At 43.5% G+C, this 13,086-nt stretch overlaps 1 long non-coding RNA gene across 1 annotated transcript; it reads left to right on the forward strand.

Annotated features, from left to right (window-relative positions):
- The first annotated feature begins 341 nt into the window (after positions 1-341).
- LOC134016318 (uncharacterized) lies at positions 342-4,274 on the forward strand. The gene is made up of 4 exons (XR_009929476.1): positions 342-1,357; positions 1,933-2,002; positions 2,672-2,739; positions 3,704-4,274. It is a non-coding gene; the product is annotated as an uncharacterized LOC134016318 (long non-coding RNA).
- Positions 4,275-13,086: the final 8,812 nt, after the last annotated feature.

The raw sequence follows: 13,086 nt of genomic DNA on the forward strand, positions 1-13,086 counted from the left end.
GACGTGAGGTTTTGGTCTTGATGGACCGCAGTCTTCTGTGTGTCCAGGGTGGGAGGGGTCGGCCACAATCTTCCTCGCTCGCCTCAGGGTCCTCGAGGTGTGCAGGTCCTTGAGGGTAGGCATATTGATCACCTTCTCAGCAGTGCAGATGATACGCTGCTGCCACTGCCAAGGACAAGAGCAGACTGCAGCGTATCATCCGATGGATGATCTGATCATAACAGATCAGTGATGGAAGAGGTGAGGATGGACTCAATGATGGCTGTGTAGAATGCACCATAGTTGTCTTTGGCAAGTTTAATTTCTTCAGCTGCCGCATGAAGTAAATCCTCTGTTGTGCTTTCTTGGTGAGGGAGCTGATGTTCAGTTCCCACTTGAGGTCCTGGGAGAGGATAGTGCCCAGGAAGCGGAAGGACTCCACAGGGTTTACTGGGGCTGTATTCTTAGTAGTCCACAAACATCTCCACTGTCTTAAGAGCATTAGCTCTTGGTTGTTCTGGCTACACAAGGTCACCAGGTTATTTTAACTACTGATAGTGGTAGGTTATCTTGCTAACACATATCCAAAAATGCACAGTGTCCAAAACACTAAGAACATTATTCTAGTTTTCTAATACTTTACCATTGTGTTGGCCGGTAGGATTTGTAACGCAAATAGGCCTAATGTCAGTTTTCTGGTCATTTCCACAAAATTATGCATAAAGTAACTCTGCGATTGGGGCCACTATAAAATGCATTCTGAGTAAAACCTTTCACTTTGGCACCAACCTTTTAGTCCAGCATATGATCTGGACAAGTCATGGGATAAAGCCCCAGTTTATAAAAAAGTAACTTATTTGTTGCACAAATTTACCCTGTAACCAACACAGAAATGTATGATATGACTTGTGCTTGGTTTGGAAAGATGTACATTTTTTCGAACATATAGGGGTACAAATGCAATAAGAAAGATGTCAGTGTGTGACCCATGGTGTGACCAAATTTATGTTGGGGGATGGGATGACTACTGCCTCAGGGCTGTCAAGGAATTTCCTAGGAGATTAGAAACAGTAAGTCTATTGTTATTAATGCTAGTAAACAGAAAACTCTGTGAAATCAACAATGAACTGTCCAATATAATAATTGGACAGTAAATTGGACAGTAAAAATATTTATCTCGGAGACAACATTGAATGTTGATTTTTGAATGAGGAAGGTTCACACATGCGCAGTGGTTGTAGCAGTAGCACTTTGCTTCTCCCAACTGTCACTGCCGCACATGGCGCGAAAACCGGAGAAGAATGGAGGTTTCAGCTGCTCCAGAAGTTATAGGATTCAGGAATTATACTGACTGAAGAAGAGACAAAGAGATTCAGAGGTAACGTTAATGTTAAGCTGATATAGTGCGTTATATGTTTTTCACAACCTTTTTTTGTCAAAACGGAATGGACTTTTACCAAACTGAAGGCAAATTGCTAGCTGACGTTAGCATTAGCTATTTAGAGTGACTATTAGCTAGCTCAGGGGTTATAGAGCTCAGCTAGCGTTAGCTATCTAATGTCAGTTAATTAAATCTGCGATTTGCAATCCTAAAATTCGGTTAACGTTATGACCTGCATGACTAATGTGTGGCTTTGTAGACCATCTCTACTATAACGTTATGTTGATTTTATTTTTTTCCTCTTACCTCAGTATAATGTTAGCTGCTAGCTAGCTAGGTCGGTAGGAAATATTTTATGAAAAACGAAGGCACTTGTTCAATGTTAGTGTTGTACATAGTTGATAAAAGCATGTTAATTCATTAGATAATTAATTGTGGAGCTGGCAAAGTGCCGCTGTACAGAGAACTGTCTAAATAGGAGTGTTTTATGAGTAATGTTGAGTTAGGGGAATTGTGTAGGCTAACTTAAGTTTGGTTAAGTGAAGCCCTCGTGTGTTTTTCTGTTGCTGCAGATTTACATTTTCTCACACTCTACATTGTCACCTGGAGTCAGCTCTGTAACCGTGGCCCCAAGTTTTTGTGGTGAGTATTACATGAAATTGCAATTGCCATTATTGTTGTGTGGACTGTTTATGTCAAGACCGTTGATGGAGGTTCTTTCTGTCACAGACATTCACTTGCATGTATTTCAAAACACAAAACCTAAGGCGATGAAAAACAATCTGATCTCGGTAATCATGAGTTTTAGCAACGTTTTAACATGGGAGTGAACTAGTGTTGCACAGTAAACCTGTACTAAAAAGAGACACTTACATTGCTTCAGTGTTCCTGTGCATACATGGGAGACTCTGACAGAACGCTATCTCTGTAGCATTCCATCCAGTCCAGAACCCGGGGTCCTGAAGTCTCGACTTTTAAGATACTCAAACGATGCGATGTTAATATACCTCTCTGATCTAACGAGTCTGACTAGCTGTCCTGACCTCTCAGGTGGGATTTGGCTACGATGGAGAGATGGTTGTTCTGCTAAGTTCTCCTGTCTCTGCACAGGAACTGCAGTGATCGTTAAGGAGCCTAATGACGAATCATGGTCAGAATTATGTTGTCCCATGCTACACCCCTTCACCAAGTTTCATACAAATCGGGCTGGTAGTTTTTGCTTAATCCTGTTCACACACAAACAAACTGACATTCAAACACTCACACGGGAGAAATTGCTTGCATGATACTTGTGTTTTTCTGTTGCTGCAGATTTACATTTTCTCACACTACATTGTCACCTGGAGTCAGCTCTGTAACCGTGGGCCCAAGTTTTTGTGGTGAGTACTACATGAAATTGCAATTGCCATTATTGTTGTGTGGACTGTTTATGTCAAGACCGTTGATGGAGGTTCTTTCTGTCACAGACATTCACTTGCATGTATTTCAAAACACAAAACCTACGGCGATGAAAAACAATCTGATCTCGGTAATCATGAGTTTTAGCAACGTTTTAACATGGGAGTGAACTAGTGTTGCACAGTAAACCTGTACTAAAAAGAGACACTTACATTGCTTCAGTGTTCCTGTGCATACATAGGAGACTCTGACAGAACGCCATCTCTGTAGGATTCCATCCAGTCCAGACCCGGGGTCCTGAAGTCTCGACTTTTACGATACTCAAACGATGCGATGTTAATATACCTCTCTGATCTAACGAGTCTGGCTAACTGTCGTGACCTCTCAGGTGGGCTATGGCTGCGATGGAGAGGTGGAGAGATGGTTGTTCTGCTCGGTTCTCCTGTCTGCACAGGAACTGCACACTCTTTTGCACTGATCGTTAAGGAGCCTAATGACGAATCATGGTCAGAATTATGTTGTCCCATGCTACACCCCTTCACCAAGTTTCATACAAATCGGGCTGGTAGTTTTTCGTAATCCTGTTCACACACATACAGACCGACATTCAAACACAGAAGGAAGACTGCCAATGGAAACTAGCCTTTTGGATATAATTGGGTGCATTTACATTTTAATGTTCATGAATGTACACTGTCCCTCTTGATCAAATAAATTGAATTGAAAAAATTGAAGAGAAAACATTACCTTTCATCCTGCAGCGGCTTTGCCTGGGTCGGAGGTCATAAACAGTGGGGCATCGGATCTATTTACGTTTTTTTTAAAACTATTTTCGGATATGGTTTGTCCTTAATGGAAGGTAGAAATTATTAACCGGTTGTTTTCAAGCCAAGTGAAAAGATGCTGAACATATCATTAAAGAATTGTATCTTTTCTTTTGACCAGGAAATGGCTGAGACCGATTTCCTCAGTGCCATGGAGAGAACGACAGTGGGGATCTATGTTGTGAAAGACACTGCCAGCAGTGAACCCTCTGATGTCAGGATAGTCCTCGAAGGTGTGATGGTGCTTCAAGATCTTGAGAATGTAGCACTTGCTTCTGCAATGTTGTTTGGGCTCTTATGCCTTGAACATGCAGCACCCTACAAAGCTCCGCTACACCTTTGAGGCATTTCAAAAGATCATCATGGAGCCTCAGCATCAGACACTTAATAATATGAGCCTGTCAGCTGCAAAAACAGAACTTTTAGTGACACTAACTGACCATGCACAGTTGCCCTATATAACGTTGCAGCCCGGTTCACAGCAATCTTGCTCAATGCTGGACCAATTTTCATGAATTAACCACTAGATAGCCTAAATTTATATTGATTGGCTGTAAATGTAGCTGTTTTTTAAGTATGCTTGTTTTTCCACTGTCCAATTAACATTTTTATATCTATAATTTCTTTAAATTGACTGATTAATACTGTAAATGTGCTGACATTCCTTTTTGATTAAAAGTACATATTCAGTATTTATACATTGTTGTAGTTTTTTTTTAGTTGGCACAACCACAATTCTACAGGGAATCACTGTTGGTACACAGGGCATTTTCATAAATTAACTACTAGAAAGCCTACATTTACATTGATTGGCCGTAAATGTAGCTATCTTTATGTACTAAGCTTGTTTTTCCACTGTCCAATGAACATTTTTATATCTATAAATTCTTTAAATTGACTGAGTAATACCGTAAATTTACAGACATTTGTCTTGGGGTTTATGTATTTCTTGCGTTTTTATACATTTTTTCTTAGTCATTATACAAAAAAAAAAAGAAATTACTGTAAATAGACAGGAATGTTTAATGTAGCAACAAACAAATGCCCTAAAATTACGGAGATTAACCTTAAAGTTAGTTGTTTTTAAATGTATTTTTACATAGTATTTTTGTTTTTCTGCGGTTTAATTAACTTTTAAGAACAGTACTAAACTGTAATTTAATTCATTTTGGCTGTAGACCATGCACTGTATTTTTACAGCTTATTACATGTAATTTTGTGGTATGATTATTTACTGTAATTTTACAGAATCGGTCTGGAAACTTTGCTGCCAGTGCTTTCTCTGTTTTTTTACGTGATTTTTTTTTACAGTGTAGTCTAAAGTCAATGGCGCGTTATTCAGATGCTATTTTAAGGGCACAAGCTTGGTCGGTGCGCACTGCTGGCGAGGCCAGGGTCTTCTTTCTGCGAAGCTAAGTTACATTGTTTTGATTTATGGCGTGTTACATTTATTCAATAATTATAAAAAGATGTTCATGAGAAATCTCTATGTATGTGAACTTGATTTGTAACAATTGTGGCAATTTCCTCCCACGCCTGTTTGACCGAAGCTAATTTGGGTGGGTTTCTTCTATCTCCATCAGAATCAGAATTCGGTTTCTTATATTTGCCCCGCAAGGACACTTAGATCTCAAGATGCCGGCTATCTGGTGGTTCCCAAAATTAAGAAAAAAACAGCTGGAGGTAGTTCGTTCTCATATAGAGCGCCTCTTCTCTGGAATAAACTACCCGTCTCAATTAGGGAGTCTGATATTGTTTCGACGTTTAAAATTAGGTTAAAAACGTTATTGTTTAGTCAATTCTACGACTGTTAAAGGTAAGTATGTTACTAGTTGGAGGCAACGGGGGACGGGTTGTTTCTATCCTTATTCTTTAAGTATAACTTATTTTAGAGTTCTCTTCCCCTGGAACAGATTTCATGTTCCAAATGAGGGGGGCTGTCGCTGTCTTGGTGTGTGGGGTTGCATCAAATTCCCCTTTTTTGCTCTGTTAAATTGCTGCACCAGTCCACACTGACCGGTGGGGATCTCATTCTATTATGACTGTAACTGTTAGCTGCTCCTGGCATTCTCTAATCCCTGCTCTCCTCTCTCTGCCCCCCCCCCCACACACATCCCTTGTGGTGTGGGGGGTTTGAGTTGTCAGCACCTGCCTGGTCGTCGGTCAGCCAACGCTGGACCTGGTCGCGAGTCTCCCGGTCCTGTCCTACATCTATAAAGTTGAATAATGGATTTTGGTGTTTTAAAAACCCATCGACACTGTATGACTATGTTTAGCCTGTGTTCTGCTCCTCTCTCCCACCAACCGTCTCTGGAGGAGGGGATCCCTCTCTGAATTGCTCCTCCCAAGGTTTCTTCCATTTTTTTTCTCCTGTTGAGAGTTTTTGGGGAGTTTTTCCTTGTCTTCCTTGAGGGTTTAGGTTGGTTGAGGGGCAGTTCTATGGGCATATGTGAAGCCCTCTGTGACATGCTTGCGTGTAAAAAGGGCTATACAAATAAATTGATTTGATTTATATACTAGTGTAATAATTGGACCATTACGCTGTTCCTATTGGTCCAGAAGACGTTCTCAAAAGTTAATAAATCCGTTTATATACCTCCTGAAAGTTCGCAGAGGTAAACGTTTTTACGGACCTAGCAACAAGCGGTTGCCTTGGAGATGTAGCCATTGACCTTAACAACGTTGCATCTGCTCGGCAAAGTATCCTAAAAAGCCCCCCCCCAAAAAAAAAAACACAGGTCCGTAAACGCCCCGCAATCGCTTCCCGTTTTAAAGAAGTATCTGAAGCAGACAGAAGACGAATTGATGTTGTTGATATGTTGCGTTGGAGATGTAGTGACGTCACCAGGGCCCCGTTCGTCGTAAGGGTTGAAGCTAAGTTAATCAATTGTCCCTTTAGCCCGTTAACATTAGCGAGATGAGTGATAACAGCAAATATCGGTTCGTCAACGGCTGATCCGCATCCAAATCATGTGGTTAATTTCAATCAGGCTAAACTTATCAGGGAAATTGCACGTGCACGTCCTACTTCAAAAGACAGGAAAGGTCGATCACCAAAACCGTGATTTTCTAACGGTATGATGGCGGAAAAGACGAAAGAGAGAGCGGTGATAGGCTATTCTCGCCATCCGAGCAAACTATTATAATGAGTCTCAAGACAATAAGCATATAATCATGGCTAAGTCAAACACCGCCACCGCTGCCAGAGCAAAACAAGCAGCTTGGGAAAAAATTGCGATAAGCTAAATGCGAAAGTTTTGGGGAAATGTATAGGCTCATCTTAAGTGCCTCATTACCCCAATCAATCAGATCACATTTCTTTAATTGTGCCTGCTGGTATAGGCTTAATGGAAATTAATAATCGAATGAGATCTTGCTAGCAAAAATAATGATCTCAACTCTTTCAGAATAAGTAGGCTAAATAAAAACAAGGCCAAAGAGTATCTAATTGATACGAATTCATAGACAATTATGAGGATATATGTAGGCTACTGCGCTTATATCATGTACTATATATGTGTATATGCATGTAGGCCTATGTGTAAATCCCTCTTTGATGTCATTGACTGGGACATGGCCAGGGAATATGATGAATTGATTCATCAGCTGGTTAAGCGCCAAGTACACTTTTCTTACAGCAACGCATGCTGCGGCTTTGCCAATGTTTTCTGCATCGCCTATACTGTATAAAAATGTAGCCTATAGCCTACCTGACGCAAAAAACCTCAAGGCTATGCAGTCTGAAGCACAGTTAAAGTTTCAAGTAGCTTTATTGTCAATTCTTCACATGTCAAGACATAAAAAGGAATCGATATGACGTTTCCCACTCTCCCACAGTGAAACATATAAAAAGCACAGGCACAACAGATAAGACAAGACATTTCGTAAAACATAGCGTTACATATTCACATACAGCAGCATAAGCTCATAATAAAGCATAAAGCTTGCTGCGGCGTGTGATATTTGCAATGTACGGCCCGAGAAGGTCTTGCAAATAAATGAGTCCATGTCGGCTGAATCGATATCGCTCAAACAAGAACTCATCCGTGTGAAATAAGGATCTTGGCAATCGCGAAGAACTCTATTGGTATGGAAAGCTAATCGAACTAAATTATAGCTCCTTGGTCAACTGGGTCTCTCAAAAAGGGAGCTGCCATGTTATTTTCTGGGGGTGTGGCAAGCTTATCCAGCTACACTTACGTTAGCCTGCTCTGGAGCAGGTTAGTGCTAATTGATATGTTACTATGGTGATTTATCGAAAGTTGCTTCCACGAACCAAAAAGAGGGGCGTTTTTTTTATCTTAGCCTGAAAATTAGCTCGCTAAACCGCTTAGCGAGCTACGACGAATACCCCCCAGTGCAAGTGCAGCTGATTGCTCTGACAACATTGCGTCTGCTCCAGATTCGACGTGTTTGATTTGAGATCTTCCCACGTATTGTTGTAGTATATAAAAAACCAAATGTTTACTCCTCGACAGGTCAGCAAACGCTTTGTCGCCTCGATTTGTTAAAACGATTTGTTTGTAAACCTCGACCTACGGTCTCGGTTAACAAAAGTTTTAACAAATCTTGGTTTACAAAGGCGTTTGCAGACCTGTCGAGGAGTAAACATTTGCAGTTTATTCGCCATGTAGCGTATGTTACACAAACACAGAATTTACTGTGGCAGGAAGGTGCAAACAATAAACATATACTGGTCTTAAATTAAGTAAAAAAGTACAATAGTTAAACTAATTCTAAGAACTAAACAAGTAAAAAATATAACGATTTAAAATAATATAACGATATAAAAATAAGAATAAGAATTTGAATGAGCAGCATGAGCGGGCAATTTAGTGCAATGAGAAAACTGCTCTGCCTTTCCCATACAATGTCACTTCTCTATCTGTTACGGCCCTGACTAGAACGTCGGTGTCCTCGGCGGTGAACCGCTCGTGGCGTGCGCCTGGCAAATCTGCCGTTATAATAGCAATCCGCAATGGAACAAGCGCTGCTCTTAAAGGGAATGTGAGATGACGCTCTGATTGGTTTATTGCACGTTACGCCCAAACCACACCCATTAATGTAGCTACTTCGGACCAAGGGCGTAGCCACGGGTAGGCCTGGGTAGGCACAGGCCTACCCAATTTGTTCTAATGCCAACCCAAAGACGAAAATATCTCCGAAAAATTATGCAACGAGTGCACGTCGCAAAGTAAATAAGTAAAAAATAAATACAAGATGCCTATCCATATTTTTCTAGGCCTACCCAAAAATATTTTTCTGGGTTGGCCCTGCTTCGGACCAACTCATTTTAGATTTGCGCCAGGCGCAAAGTCATTTATCCCGCCGGCAAAATAGCAACTGCGCCGGAGTCCCACCCACAAAGTTACTTGCGCTTTGCGTTTTGATACTTGCATTTCAGATAGTTAAAATAGGGCCCTAAGGGTCGAGTGCAAACTAGGAATGATACTTGCGTCGTTGACAAAGTCAATTTCGCTGGGTGCAAGATAGGAACCTAAGAGTAAAACAGAGAGACAGAGAGACAGATGGGGAGAGATGGAGAGAAAGAGAGAGAGATAGAATAAAGAGATCTAGAGGTGATGTGACCTCCTCCCAGGTAGGTAGAACAATTGATGATCTGTCTCTAGACCTCAGCAGTGTCCTCTATACTCTTCACTTCCACTCTGCCTCTGGCATAAACGACACCCATGCACACACACCACACTCTACAAACAGACTCTTCCGTGGAAAAAGAGAACCTACAAGCAATCTACCGTTGCTTTGGCAATATGAACAATTGTTGCCAATAAAGCCCTTTGAACTGACCTGAACTGAGAACCAAGACCTCACATCAGCTACTGCAAACCAGGAAAATATTTGTGTTCACTATGCAGAATCTGTTTACAACGATCTGGTGTAAATAAAACAGACTGGCCCAGCGTTGGGTTCCAGCCGTCCCCTGAGGAGAGCCCCTGAGCAGGCTGCAGCCTTGTGTCCCTAGGTGGAGAGACCTGAGCAGGCTGCAGCCTGGTGTCCCTGTGTAGAGAGACCTGAGCAGGCTGCAGCCTGGTGTCCCTGGGTGGAGAGACCTGAGCAGGCTGCAGCCTGGTGTCCCTGTGTGGAGAGACCTGAGCAGGCTGCAGCCTGGTGTCCCTGGGTGGAGAGACCTGAGCAGGCTGCAGCCTGGTGTCCCTGGGTAGAGAGACCTGAGCAGGCTGCCTGTGTGTTGTGGAGTGGGTTAATGTGGTTCTCATGGTCTCTGTCTGTGGTAGCTTGCTAACTCGTTACATGTCATACACAGCCCCGCCCTCGCCTTGTCTCTCTGCACACATACGTATGCAGACACACACACACACACCTGCATGCACACATGCGCACGCACGCTGACGCGCACACGCTGTCGGCCACACTCTCCAGAGAGAAACTATACACACACACGGTCACAAACGCACACTCCCTAGAGAGAAAACTTGACAGACACTAACGCACACTATGCACACACACACACACAGAGCCAGCGACAAACACACACTCTTCAGGGAAAGCTACAAACAGACAGAAAAACACACATGTACGGACTCTTTATTTCTATGTGGTGGCTCTGCTCCAGCTAAACCACTCAGGTCAAACCACTTTTGTATTTTGGAAGAATGCAAGCTATGTGGGCACCTGTTTTGAATTCAGTTGGTGTACTCAAGGGTAGACCAGTGTGTGTGCGTGTGTGTGAGACAGAGTGTGTCTGTATGTGTGTGTGTGTGTGTGTGTGCGTGCGTGTGTGTGTGGATGAATGTTTCTATTTCTGAATTTGCCGTGACTTCAGATTATGTGTGGAGCCCTTTCCCTGTTTCAGACATCAAATAGACGAAACAACAGAGAGAGAGAACAGAGAGAGTTTAGGGACATGTTAACATCTCATAACACATTCTTCTGTACGTATATCCACATTGACTGTCCCAGAACTAACACAGTGCTGCCTAGAGTGAAAATATCTGTGTGTGTGTATGTGTGTGTGTGTATGTGTGTGTGTGGGTGTGCGGGTGTGTGTGTGTTTCACAATCCCTCGGGTTTACACAGTCCTTGGAGGTAGGCATTTGATGAGGTCAAAGGGCAAAGGAGTGTGTTGAATCACATCAACTACCTGTGGTCGTTGCTTAGGCTGAAGCCAGCCCTTCAACTAGAAACACCTGCTGTGGAAACGTGTACGAACGTGCAAAGGAAGAAGTCATGGAATTAGGTCGAGCAGAAGTTTGGGAGGAGAAGACCACACCACAACTCCCATATGACAGTTTGTGAACACGCACCTGATGTGCTGGTCGCAACATGCGCACACCAGAGAACTGACGATGGACAACTGTGGTAAATACAGCCAGGATATTTACCTCTTCTCTCCTCTACATACCAGCTCCTCCCCTCTCCCTTTCTCTTCTCCTCCAACTCTCCTCTACTCAAACCCCCAGCCCCTAATTTCGACTCTCCTCCCCCTTCCCCGCTGCCCCTCTCCTTTACTCCCCAGCCCCCCTCGTCCCTGCTCCTCAGGGTACCTCTGGGTAGCTGCAGAGGACTGGGAAGCACCGGAGACTCCTGCCCGGACGCGTCAGCGTTTTCCTCCCTCATTTACTCATCTGCTCACTCACTCCTGCTGGACCTTGAAGTACAACTGGGCACGGGAATGAGACTGTCCTCAAATTAGTCACACAGTCACCTTCAAAGGGACTCCTCTTAAAGCTTCAAACACATCAGGTCAGCAATCTCCCCACATACCTCTAGTTGATGCTATAAGTTCAAACTGATTGCTTTGTAATTGAAGAATGTCAGAACCCCCCTCCCCTCCTAGGGGTTAGGGGGGGGATCACACCAAAGACTTCCCAAACTTCAGCATCAAAGAGTCAGGGTGAACAGCAGAAAGGCCTGCAGCATTTCCCAAACAAGATTTCTCCAACACGCCAGGTAGATCACACCAAATCTCGTCACCAAAATACACTCCAACACAAAGAAAGTCAGTCAACATTCCACCGTCCCATTATGACATTACACACACCCAATTCTACCCCTTCTCCCTTTACAGGGCGAGCGATTTAACAACCAAGAACTCTCACACACTCTGACATTGCTCCAAGTACAGGAAACGATGCGTTTCGCTTTCCTTGTGTGTTGCCCTCCCGCCCCCCCGACACAAACACAGCCTTCACTCTGGGTCCTGTCTTGCTCTGTCTGCAGGGAGAACTACTACTGACATCATAGCTCTCTGTCACCGACGTCAAGGCATATTCTCAGCTGGGTTGTTCTGGACAGAGAGCAGTTGAGAGCGGAACCTTAACACCAAGACAAAGTGTCTGTAGTGTCAAGAAAGTGTATACTAATTAACTAGTCTCCTTGCCATAATTCTTTTGAATATTTTGGAATCTGAAACTCCCAACTGCTGGTTGTATTCCCAGATGTGTATTCCCAGGTCTGGGTTCCTGACTGGAAATCTGGTTGGATGGAAGGATGATGGATGAGGGACAGAGCAGGAGCTCCAGACCAGGACACCAAAGCAAACAGAGGCCCTCATCCCAGAGCCCTGCTCCACACACTGGGAAACAATCTCTGCAATCACCATCATCATCCACCCGTTCAAAACAAATATCTGCTGCCCTTACTTAGAGTCCAATTAAAGCTCAGCCCGACCCTGAATTCAAACAAATTACCGGAGCAAAGGTTTGAGAGGCTGGTGAGGTTTAGCAAAGGACCAGGTTATGTTGGGTGGGCTAGCCTGGATTTTGTTTTGCGTGAAGGGAGCTGTGGAGATCAACAATCTTCTCACGTCTCGCTGTCCGTCGACACCCAGAGCAGGCGGGGAAGGAGGCCCAGAGGGAGCTGCGGAATTGTGGGGAGCTACAATTCCCAAAGCAGTAGAGGTGGTTTGAAATCCTGTCAACTTGGCTAAGTGCTAGATTGGTGAGCTTGGTGATTGAAAGAACCAGGTTTCAATCTCATCCATGGGAACATTCAGCTTCTGCTTTCATTCACATAGAACATTACAGGGGTTTAAGTGAGTTGGGGGGTCAGAGTGCAATATAAAAGAAATGTTCTGGAAAATGTAGCAATAAACTAATAAAATGTTCACCCCCAACTTGCTGAGGTAACGACATGGTCTGACAAGCCCGCAAAATGAGACAGTTCCACCCTGCTGTTCACCCAACATCCTGTCAGATGATAGGCCAAACCCGGCAGGGGTGACCGGCCTCTACCAATGCCAGGTCACAATACTCAAAGGTCCGGGCTTGTCTGTGTGTTTCCGTGGCAACCTTTTGACATGACAAAACTGGGAATGTTCTGCTGCTGCTAATGCATGTTTCTACCAGATGTTTTAAGAAGAAACTTTTTTTTCTCCTTCCAAATCTTCACCTTGAGAGAATGCCTTCCAAAGACGCAAGACTTCATAACATTAGTCTTGTCTGGGTCATCAGCTGTCTCAGTCTCCAGAGAGCCTGTCTGTCTCCCAGGCACCTGCATGCTCCCAACATTATGACAGGAAGACTT

Source organism: Osmerus eperlanus, unplaced genomic scaffold (assembly GCF_963692335.1).
Source record: "Osmerus eperlanus unplaced genomic scaffold, fOsmEpe2.1 SCAFFOLD_312, whole genome shotgun sequence".
Taxonomy (NCBI): domain Eukaryota; kingdom Metazoa; phylum Chordata; class Actinopteri; order Osmeriformes; family Osmeridae; genus Osmerus; species Osmerus eperlanus.